The sequence below is a fragment of the Lampetra fluviatilis genome, chromosome 30, assembly GCF_964198595.1.
Source record: "Lampetra fluviatilis chromosome 30, kcLamFluv1.1, whole genome shotgun sequence".
NCBI classification, from domain to species: Eukaryota; Metazoa; Chordata; class Hyperoartia; order Petromyzontiformes; family Petromyzontidae; genus Lampetra; species Lampetra fluviatilis.
The window spans coordinates 4292328-4303235 of NC_136304.1; the positions used below are offsets into that span (position 1 = coordinate 4292328).

At 52.0% G+C, this 10908-nt stretch overlaps 1 non-coding gene across 1 annotated transcript; it reads right to left on the bottom strand.

Moving 5' to 3' along the window:
• Positions 1-210: 210 nt before the first annotated feature.
• LOC144943367 (U6 spliceosomal RNA) lies at positions 211-316 on the bottom strand. The gene has a single exon (XR_013639493.1). It is a non-coding gene; the product is annotated as a U6 spliceosomal RNA (small nuclear RNA).
• Positions 317-10908: the final 10592 nt, after the last annotated feature.

Here is a 10908-nt window from a genome sequence, read left to right on the forward strand (position 1 = left end):
CAACAACAACAGCAGCAACAACAAAAACAACAAAAGTAAAGAGGACAAGCCCTCTGCCTAACCACGCGTGTCCCGCGAGAGAATTGAATGCGTTGGCTCATACGCGGCGGCGAGCAACGCATTCTGGCCGCACACTTCTGTCGACGGTGATGCGTGTTCCCGTTTTGGCCGATGAGTTTTACGCGATGGGGTATCTCGGACGACAGAGAGAGAGAGATAGATAGCGAGGGAGAATGTGCGTGTCATCCTTGCGCCGAGACCATGCTAATCTTCGCTGTATCGTTCCAATTTTAGTATATGTACTGGCGGAGCGAGATAGCGAGAGACAGAGAGAGAGTGAGAGAGATAGCGAGAGACAGAGAGAGATAGCGAGAGTTACACGAGGGATGGGTAAGCGCAGCAGACGTGTTGGACTTCAGCGGCTTGAGCTATCGAGTGCGTAGGCGGTGCAACTGCGGCAAGGGCCACACATGGGTCAGAGCGGACCGAGCGCTCGTCTGAGATTCAGAAGGACGAAATCCGCAACCCCCCCCACCCCCTTCCAAAAAATATCACAATCCACAACAAGATACAGATTTATCGGTCCCTAATTACCGGCGAAACATCACAGTACTCGCATAGTAAATGTTGTGGGTTTACTCTCCAACACGCAAGCGGGGTGCTGTGAACTCGTAACGAATTGGCGTGTTTTGTTTACGTGACGATCCTTACTAATTGGCGGGTTTAACGACACATTTTACATTTACATCTGAGCAATAATATTGGTCGCGAAAGCCTACTACGTGTTGAACAGATGTACACGTCCTTGGAATGTCGTCGAATAATGTGTGGACGATACTGGATACTAAGCGACACGTGAAGCCAATTACAATCGCGGCCGTGTTTTTATCCAGGAGCAAGAGTTTTAAAAAAGCACAATGCGTCAATTCGGATCAGACGATGCCAGTGATGGTCATTAAGGAGCAATTTTTTTTGTTATGGTTATAAAAAGTTAAAAGCATTTTCCATTAGATTTCATTTCAAATAAACAAATTATTTGACCTACTTCTCAATAACAAAAAAAACATTTACGTTTGTTGGCCTACTACATGGAAGTTGGGTGGTGAGGTGTGGGTACGCCCACCTCTTGCAAGACTCCGGCCTTGCAAGGAAGAGTTAGCCAAACGCCCTCTCACCTTAGAGGGCCCCTCTAGCGCTCACTCGAGACGAGACCCTTCTGCTAGCAGTGGCCCGAGTAAGACATTGCAGGGCTGAACCTTTACCTCGACGATGAGGGTCTGACCGGTCAAGTATGAGCACAGCCGTAATGCGATACAACGAAATGATGACATCGTCCTGCCACTCCCCACAGTGGCCCGTACAGATGCCAAACACGCCAGACAAAGACATTGCGTGGCTGGCGAATCACCATTCATAAATTGAAGGTGAGATAGAGACGCGTACACACAAGCGCACGCGCGCACGTTCGGCCAAACACAATTGCAACACCCTCCTCATTCAAACTTGATTTGGAGCTTTCGTGACTGCAGGAATTACTCTTGGGTTCTTTCGGTAAAAGTCACGTAGAAATAAAGAATAAATTAAATAATAGCATACGACGTTTCGATTGCAACACAAGCAATCGTCATCAGGTACAAGTGAAAGAGAAAACAAATCTAGTAAACTTAGAAATACAATGCAATACAACACAGAGAGTCGGCTAACACAACAGTCAACACCCTACCTGGTTGATTACGTTCTCCCAAAGATTGCTACATTTGAGAGAGAGACAAACACAGACACGGAGACACACAGACAGACACACAAGCAGAGAGAGACAGCACAGAGACACACACAGAGAGACGCACACATAGGCACACAGAGACTATCATCATTGCGCGTCATGATCCATCCACTGCAGGATGAACGCCTCCCCCCCAAAAAAAAAAAGCCGTCGCCATCTCTCGCGGTGTCACGATACAACGAGCCATCGAGCGCGCCTGCAAACGAGCCCATTTCATCGCTCCATCTCCGCGGTGGAGGTGCTCTGGAGCGCACGTGTTCCTCTTTCGTTTGGGCTGCCACTCTCGTCTTCGTCATCTTCGTCATCGTCATCCTCGACTCGTCATCCTCGACTCGTCTTCCTCATCCTCGACTTCGTCTTCGTCATCCTCGACCCGTCTACGTCATCCTCGACCTGTCTACGTCATCCTCGACCCGTCTTCCTCATCCTCGACCTGTCTACGTCATCATCGACTTCGTCTTCCTCATCCTTGACCCGTCTACGTCATCCTCGACCTGTCTACGTCATCCTCGACCCGTCTACGTCATCCTCGACCCGTCTTCCTCATCCTCGACCTGTCTACGTCATCCTCGACTTCGTCTTCCTCATCCTCGACCTGTCTACGTCATCCTCGACTTCGTCTTCGTCACCTTCCACCCAAAGCGGCCGTCGTCAGCCTCTGTGGCCGTGACGCGTCGTGCCCAAGCCCCCCCCCCCCGCGACTTACGATGTCGCCCGACATCTCTAAAGCTGCAGGTGCTTCCCAAGGTCGCGCTCTTGCGTAATGCGACGATCACAGTCGATCGAGCCCCCCCGCCTGCTTCAGCAAGACGCGCCGCATTCACATCTCCCACCGCTCCTCGCGTCGCTCTGGAGCGCGCGTGCTCCTCCTTAATTTTGGCTGCCACTCTCGTCTTCGTCATCCTCGACTTCGTCTTCGCGTCGCGAGGAGCGGTGGGACGGCTCAGCGCCCTTGGTCGATACGCGTTGTCGTGGCGGGCGATTTGCGTGTACGTGTACGGACTTCTTTCGCGCCGTACGTAGCCAGCCGCGCTAGTCGGAGGTGCGGGAGAAGGACGACACACTAAACACAGGAAGCAGCTCTCAGAGAAATGAGTGTTCCATCTAAATTTGAAAGTTGCACAGATCCAGCGGCTTCCTAACATCGGAAGGAAGAGCCTTCCAGATGGCCGCAGAAGCGCATCTGCAAGTGCGTGATTTGTTGATCGAATCGCGCGCTGTGAGATGACCGGAATTCGCGTAATGGTTTACGCTCTTTGACAAGATCAGCAAGGATATACACACTGAATACATGTTCTTCATTGGGCACATTATATATCATACGTTGCTTGGAACGAGTTAAATAAAAACAATTATGCATGCTAAAGAAGACAGCTTTGTATGTTTAAGTCCTAAATTAATCACGAAAGATCATTCTTGTTGGAGGAAACCGGAGCACCCAATTTAACAGCGATTTCGACGAGAGAGTTCGTGAAGAGTATTTGTTTGCGCACACAGCGCTGCCTTAATGATCAGCTGCCCCTCTCTCGTCGCGCGGTCAGTGACTGCGCGCCCACGTGACAAGCAAACATGCCGGGCAAGGATTACTTTAAGAAGCAATGGAACCCAGACGCGGACGCATTCTGCCGCTTCACCCCCATTGCACCTACGTCCAAAAATTCCTTCAAAGTTTACATCTCCGAATTTACATGCGTGTTCTATTAGCCCTAGTTTAATTTAGGGTTTGGTCACTCCCCCCCACCCCCACCATCCATTACCCAGGTGAATCAAGAGTTGACCGAATCGCATCCACGGGGCGATGAGAATTCCTCTCGACACTCGAACGAGCCCCGGGCTTGTTTCCACCTCTGCCCACCGCCGCCGCCGCCGTTCGCGCGCTGTCGCCGTCGTCGTCAAACTCCTCGAATTCGACGCGGAGTTTTTGTTTGTTTGTTTGTTTTGTCTCCAAGCAAAGAGTTTCCAGAACCTAACCGAGATAAAAATAGAGGATGGCCGCAAATGGACGTCCAAAGGAGGTTTGGAACATTACACAAAACTGGGGGGGGGGGGGGGGTTGGGGTGTCGGCCTAAGGTGAACCTTGATCGTGGTTTGGGGGTAGATGGGGTAAAGTGGGGGGGGGAGGGGGGGGGGTTGATTCGGGGGTCAAGGCTCCCCCGTGGAAATCGAACCCGATACTCGCACCCTGCCCGTGAACATATTCAGAGGGGTTCGTGCCAACCGACAGTCCTGACGTGTCGCTATAGAATCACTCCGCCCTGCGTTTGCACCGAAGTCCGCGCGCGTGTCTGTGTGTGTGTCTGTGTGTGTGTCTGTGTTTGTGTCTGTGTGTGTGTCTGTGTGTGTCTGTGTGTGTGTCTGTGTGTGTGTGTGTCTCTGTGTGTGTGTCTGTGTGTCCGCGTGCGTGTCTGTGTGTGTGTCTGTGTGTGTGTCTGTGTGTCTGTGTGCGTGTCTGTGTGTGTGTGTCTGTGTGTGTGTCTGTATGTGTGTGTGGGGAGCGGTAGTGTGGCGGTTAGCGCGCTATGAACCCGGCGCGCCCCAAGTTTGATTTCCGCTAACGGCTAACACCAGTGGCGATTATCTGAACCGGTCCTGGGACTCTCCTAGGTCGACTTAGCCTCAAATTAGTACCTTGTCCAATGTGTAAACATGGCCACTAGGGAGACAAAGGTGGTCGGGGCTGGTGCTGGTCACCCACCCCTTTGTGTGCCTTTATAGGTGCTCGCTAACAGCACTTGCCCCAACAGTCTGTTAAGGCTATCAGGGGGACATTTGTCTTTGTTGTGTGCGTGCAAGTGAGTAAGTGAGTGAGACAGAGAAGTGAATGTTTATGAGAGAGTGACAGCGAGAGAAGTGAGAGTGTGTGTGTGTGAGATAGTGAAAGAGAAATAGAGAATTGAGGTGTGTGTGTGTGAGATAGTGAAAGAGAAATAGAGAAGTGAGGTGTGTGTGTGTGCGTGTGGTGCTCGCCACCAACCCCCTCGGTTGCCTTAGAGTACTTGCGCCGAGGTCTGTTGAGGCTATACGGGGGATCTTTGTCTTTGTATGGGAGAGAAGAGTCTATGCGTGTGTGTGGGAGATGGGGCGGTAGTGTAGTCAGCGCGCTGCGCTACGAACCTGGCGACCCAGGTTCGATTCCCGCTCACGGCCAACACACAGTGACGATTATCTGAACGGATCCTGGGCCTCTCCTAGGTCGACTCAGCCTCAAATGAGTACCTGGTGCGGTGTGTAAACATCGCCACTGGGGAGACAAAGGCGGTCGGGCGTGGTGCTGGCCACCCACCCCTCGTGTGCCGTGATGGCCTTCACAGGTGCTCGCTAACAGCACTTGCCCCAACGGTCTGTTAAGGCTATACGGGGGATCTTCGTCTTTGTGTTCAGTTGGCATTGTGGGGAGCACAAGTGGGGCTTCTGCCAGTCATCTAAGGCAGTCCGTCCATGGCACGTGAGTCGTTCTCGTGACCTCCTGTCACGACACTTCACGGGCATCAAGGCGCAGCTGGACTGGGACAAATCACGCGTTGACGCCATCGCTATTTAGTAGCGAATGTTAGTTGTTGAACAAAGGTGGTGTCATATTAATTGTTGTTGAGTCAAAGTGGTATCATAGTAGTGCTTTTTGTTGTTGTTGAGTAAAAGTGGTGTCGTAGTAGTTGTTGTTGTTGAGTAAAAGTGGTGTCGTCGTAGTTGCCGCACTGTGCTAAGAACCCGAACTGATTCTGGGCCTCCCCTAGGTCAACTCGGCCTTAAATGAGTACCAGGTGCGGTGTGAAAATATCAGTTTAGGGGGGGGGGGAGACAAAAGTGGCCGGACGTGGCCTAGACCACACCACCCCCTTCGGATGGCGTGCCGGCTTTCATAGTGGAGCCAAGAACAGCACTTTGCCCGAACATGTATAATGAGGCTCTATGGAGGATCTTCATATTTGTATTTGTTTCAGGCTGGTTTGCGTGCGCTGTGCTGTATAAACTCGGCGACCTGGGTTTGATTTCAAACCGTGGACATCACCTGGCTTGAGTCTCCCCCTGGCTCGCTCGGTGCGTCGATCATAGGGGAGGACAAAATCCACCTGTGCCAAGCCGTGAGTGTTACCCCCCCCCACCCCCTCGTATGCACGGTGGGGGGTGGGGGGTGGTGTTCTCTGGATACGCCGGTTTCCTGTCACGTGGCCAAAATATTCATTGAGAGAATTGGCAAAGCCATATCACAATGCACGACCCTCCTAAAAATAGCCTTTGGTAAATCATCGTTAAATAATTGGCGACACTTATTCGCTGCTACTAAAGTTTTTACACAGCAAAGTTGGGTTTCATGAATGGCTGGAGGAGAGGGGTGGGGGCAGAAGCGGTCCAGATATCACTCGCCACTGATATTGGCCTTGGCCAGCAGTCGAACTCATACGACCACGTTCGCAGCACGGCGCGTTAACCACTCGGGCAAAGCACTCGCGCTACGATACTGGATATTCGACTAAATGTTGTGGGGGGAGGGGGTCTGTGTATGTGTGTGTGTATTTGTGATTTGTGGGTGTCTGTGGGTGTCTGTGGGTGTGTCGTCTTTGTCTGTGGGTGTCTGTGGTTGTGTCGTCTTTGTCTGTGGGTGTCTGTGGTTGTGTCGTCTTTGTGTGTGGGTGTCTGTGGGTGTCTGTGGGTGTGTCGTCTTTGTCTGTGGGTGTCTGTGGTTGTGTCGTCTTTGTGTGTGGGTGTCTGTGGGTGTCTGTGGGTGTGTCGTCTTTGTGTGTGGGTGTCTGTGGGTGTGTCGTCTTTGTCTGTGGGTGTCTGTGGGTGTCTGTGGGTGTCTGTGGGTGTGTTGTCTTTGTGTGTGGGTGTCTGTGGGTGTCTGTGGGTGTATGTGGGTGTCTGTGGGTGTGTCGTCTTTGTGTGTGGGTGTCTGTGGGTGTCTGTGGGTGTCTGTGGGTGTCTGTGGGTGTGTCGTCTTTGTGTGTGGCCCTGGGGGAGCCGGAGTGTAATGGCTTGCGGACTGCGCTACGAACCCGGCGACCTGAGATTGACTCCCGCTCACGGCCAACATCAGCGACGAATGTTGGAGCCGTTGATGGTGTTTCCCCTGAGTACCTGGTGCGGTGTGTAAAAAAAAGCATCAGCATTGGGGAGACAAAGGCGTTCGGACGTGGTTTCAAGCCACACCAAGCCCCCTTATGCGCCGTATTGGCCTTCATGTGTGCAGGGTAATGCGAAATGCACTTTCCCAACAACATTCTGTTTAGGGTGTACGGTGGGGCGGGGGATCTTTGTCTTTGTGTGCGCGTGTGTGTGGTCTGTGGGGGTCTGGGTATGCGTGTGTGTGTACGTATGGGATGGGGGTGGAGCGGTGGTGTAGCGGTTAGCGCGCTGTACTACAAACCCGGCCACCCGAGGTTGATTCCCGCACACGGCCAACGCCAAGTGACGATTATCTGAACCGGCCCTGGGCCTCCCCTAGGTCGACTCAGCCTCAAATGAGTACCTGGTGCGGTGTGTAAACATCGCCACTGGGAGACAAAGGCGGCCGGACGTGCTGCTAGCCACCCACCCCCTCGTGTGCCGTTCCGGCAGCACTTGCCCCAACATTCTGTTAAGGCTATACGGGGGATCTTTGTCTCTTTTTTGTATGGGGTGGGAAAGGGTGGGGTGGGGTCTGGCTGTCTGGCTGTGTTTGTTCCCCATGTCACACTTGACGTCGTTTCATTTTTAGTTTCCCTCCGAAGGGAGATATCACAACCCCTCCGTGGAGCTCGAAGCGTGCCATGTGTCAGTGCCTGCGCGCTGCTGAGCACGTGGAGCAGACGCGCTGTCAGCGAGTGCCTATTAAGGCGTGAGCCGTCAAGCTTGCGGCGACGCTGCCGCCTTTGCATGCGGCTAAACGGTGGCTTAGGAGATGTTAACTCCCTCGCCTGGTATGCAAGGAGGACGTGGGTTCGATCCCGACACCTGACGCCTGTTGTAGATTTGGAGTGTGCGTGTCTCTCTCTCTCTCCTCCCGTATGATCGCGTGGTGTTTTCCTCCGGGTCTTCCGGGTTTTTCCCTCCACACTTAGAAACACGTGCGTGGAGTATTTAGACCTCCTGAACATTTCCACGTGATAAGCCACTCCGTTGGAACTATCATTTGTGGCCAGGTCGCTTCTGAAAAAAAAACACTCCAGCTCAAAGGGCCTTGCCTGGTAACATTAAAGAGTTTCCCCTGTGCTGACATTCACACACCACGCCACTCATACCAAGTGCTCGCTAATTACGTTGGCTGAATTGACCTAAAGATGAGCTTCAGGTTAGTATTTTGATCCCAGTCTCTAACGATAACGACGACGACGATGAAATACGCGTGACCTGAAGTCGAACTTGTGTCAAATTGTCTACGCGGCTGAATATTTCACTTTTGAGATTCAGCGCTTTCCGTGGGACATACGCAAGCGCACGCGTCACCAGGCAGGCAAAAGATGCGGGCAGCATAGCGCACATCCGCCTTTGTCTCCCCTGCGTACCAGCATCCACATACCACCGTACCAGGCACGACTCTTTCTGTTTCAGGTTGAGGTTACCGAGCTGCGGATTGCTATCTGCCGTGATGTCAAGCATTGCTACGCATGGCCTGCAGTCAAACTCGTGTGAAGAGTCTATTCAGCTGAAGATATGACTTTTTATGATTCAGCATTTTCCATCAGACATGCACACACACGAGCAGTTGTGCATCTGTGTGTGTGCGCCTCATTGCATCTGCGGCTGTATCTGTCACTGTAGCCGCCTTCGGCTGCCACGGTTCTGAGAAGCGTAAAATGTAGTGGCTTCTCTTCTGCAAGCCACATCGACTGTCCGATGATGAAGATGATGACAACGATGACGACGATGATGACGATGACGACGACGATGATGATGACGATGATGACGATGATGATGATTATGACGATGATGATAATGATGATGATGATGACGATGACGATGATAATGATGACGACGATGATGATGATGACGATGATGATGATGACGATGATGATGATGACGATGATGACGACGATGATGATGATGACGATGATGATGATGATGACGATGATGATGATGACGATGATGACGATGATGATGACGACGATGATGATGATGACGATGATGATGATGACGATGACGATGATGATGATGACGACGATGATGATGATGACGACGACGACAACGATGATGATGATGACGATGATGACGACGATGATGATGACAATGCCGCCATTTGCGGTGTTCTCTGCCGCACGCCATATCCCGCCCTTGGCCCATGCTATATTGTTAATTGACTTCATTACTGCCGACTCCTACCGACGAACGACGGCGAGGTGGCATTGCGCCGCCGCGGTTCAAGGTTAATTGCGGCTGAGCCAGAATTGTTTTTTTTTGTTATCTCTCTCTCCCTCTCTCATCCCCCACCCCACCCCTCTCTCTCCCTCTCTCTGTTGAGGCTGTAATGGAAATGCTGGGCTCACACACACACGTGCGTGTGCGTGAGCTCGCGTGTGTGTGATCGTTGTATTTGATGGGGTGGGGGGAGGTGGCGAGGGGAGGGGTTTCTATTCAATCCGACGTGAATAAACATCGGGTCACCATATGCTTCACTTTATCCGACTCGACATTCAACGGCACGCGCTCGGACGCTTCGTCGGCGGAGATGATGATTGTCGAATTTCCATACCGGGAGCAAGCCCCCCCCCCCCCTCAATTGATAAAAGAGCCAAGGATGGGGCTGCTTGCGGATTTTTCGTTGACCCGGTTGAGTTGCCCGCAACTGACAGCTCTCCTTTTGTGAGCGGTTGATGCGACGTAATAAGCTCCGAGTCTTATCGGATCAACGTTCAATAGCGCACAACAGCCAAAAAGTGAGCCGTGAAGGGCAAACGACGAGGGATGGGGGGGGGGGGTTTGCTCGTGTTGAAGCTGGAGGGAGCATTTCACGCTCGCTGTAGGTGACGCGGCGATAATGCACCGCGCGGGGAGGGTTGAGGCCCTCGGTTCGTGGCGGTTCGGAGAGGGAGAGAGGGAGGGAGCTGAAGCGAGCATTTGTTCACGGTGGTGGTGGTGGTGATGAGATGTTAATGGTTGATCATGATTGTGTCGATTATCATTCCTCATGATGATCATGATGATGATGATGATTATTATGATGGATGATGAAAGCAATGATGAATGATGATCATTATGATGATGATGATCGTTATAATAGATGATGATTATAATTACCATTATGACAATGATTATTATGATTATTTAACGATGATGATGATGATGATGATCGATATGATGAATGATGATGACTTTACGATGATCGCCATGATTATTATGATGCTAATTATTATGGCGAGGCTCATGATTATAAGGATGATGATTACGATCATCATGATTGATAACAATTATGAGGATTTTTATGAATCTGATTATGCTGATGGCTGTGATGACGACGAAGACAATGAATGACCTCGGGGAGACTCCTGCCAGATCCAGATCCCAATCGCCATCGGTGATGCGCATGACCTTTAGTCGAAATCGCGTGCAAAGTCTCTATGGTTGAATATTTTTCACTTTTGCAATGCAGCAGTTTCCATGAGTCACACGCGCACACAACAACAACAACAACCGCCTTTCACCACTAAGTGGCGGTGACGTCACCACGACGCTTGTGCCAGGCCATGTGCACCTTGAGGCCACGTGAAGTGTCGAACGCCCGCTGGCAGGAGGTCACGGGGCAGACCCAGGTGCCACGGGTCGACTGACCGAGATGACCGAGATGACTGGCTGATGCACCACCTGTGCCCCCTACTGTACCAACTTGCTGTGCTTTAGCCACCCGGCGCTCCGCTCGTTGTTGTGAGCGTCGCTCCTCCGCCCTCCGTTGTTGTTGGAGGGCGACTGCCTCCAACTGCCCAGTAGCGTCCTTCACGAGCCTCCTCCACTGAGGCCGATCTTGACACCGCTGGTACCAGTCATCGGCAAGTCCACTCAGCTCCACATTCTCCTGTACCACATCACTCCATCTCTTCTCTAGCCCGTGCCGCGCCCGTTTAGCCCCCTCGATCCGGCCGAACAAAAGCTGTTTAGGCATGAGGTGGCTGGGCATGCGGGCTACATGACCCAGCCAACGCAGCCTTGCCTGCCG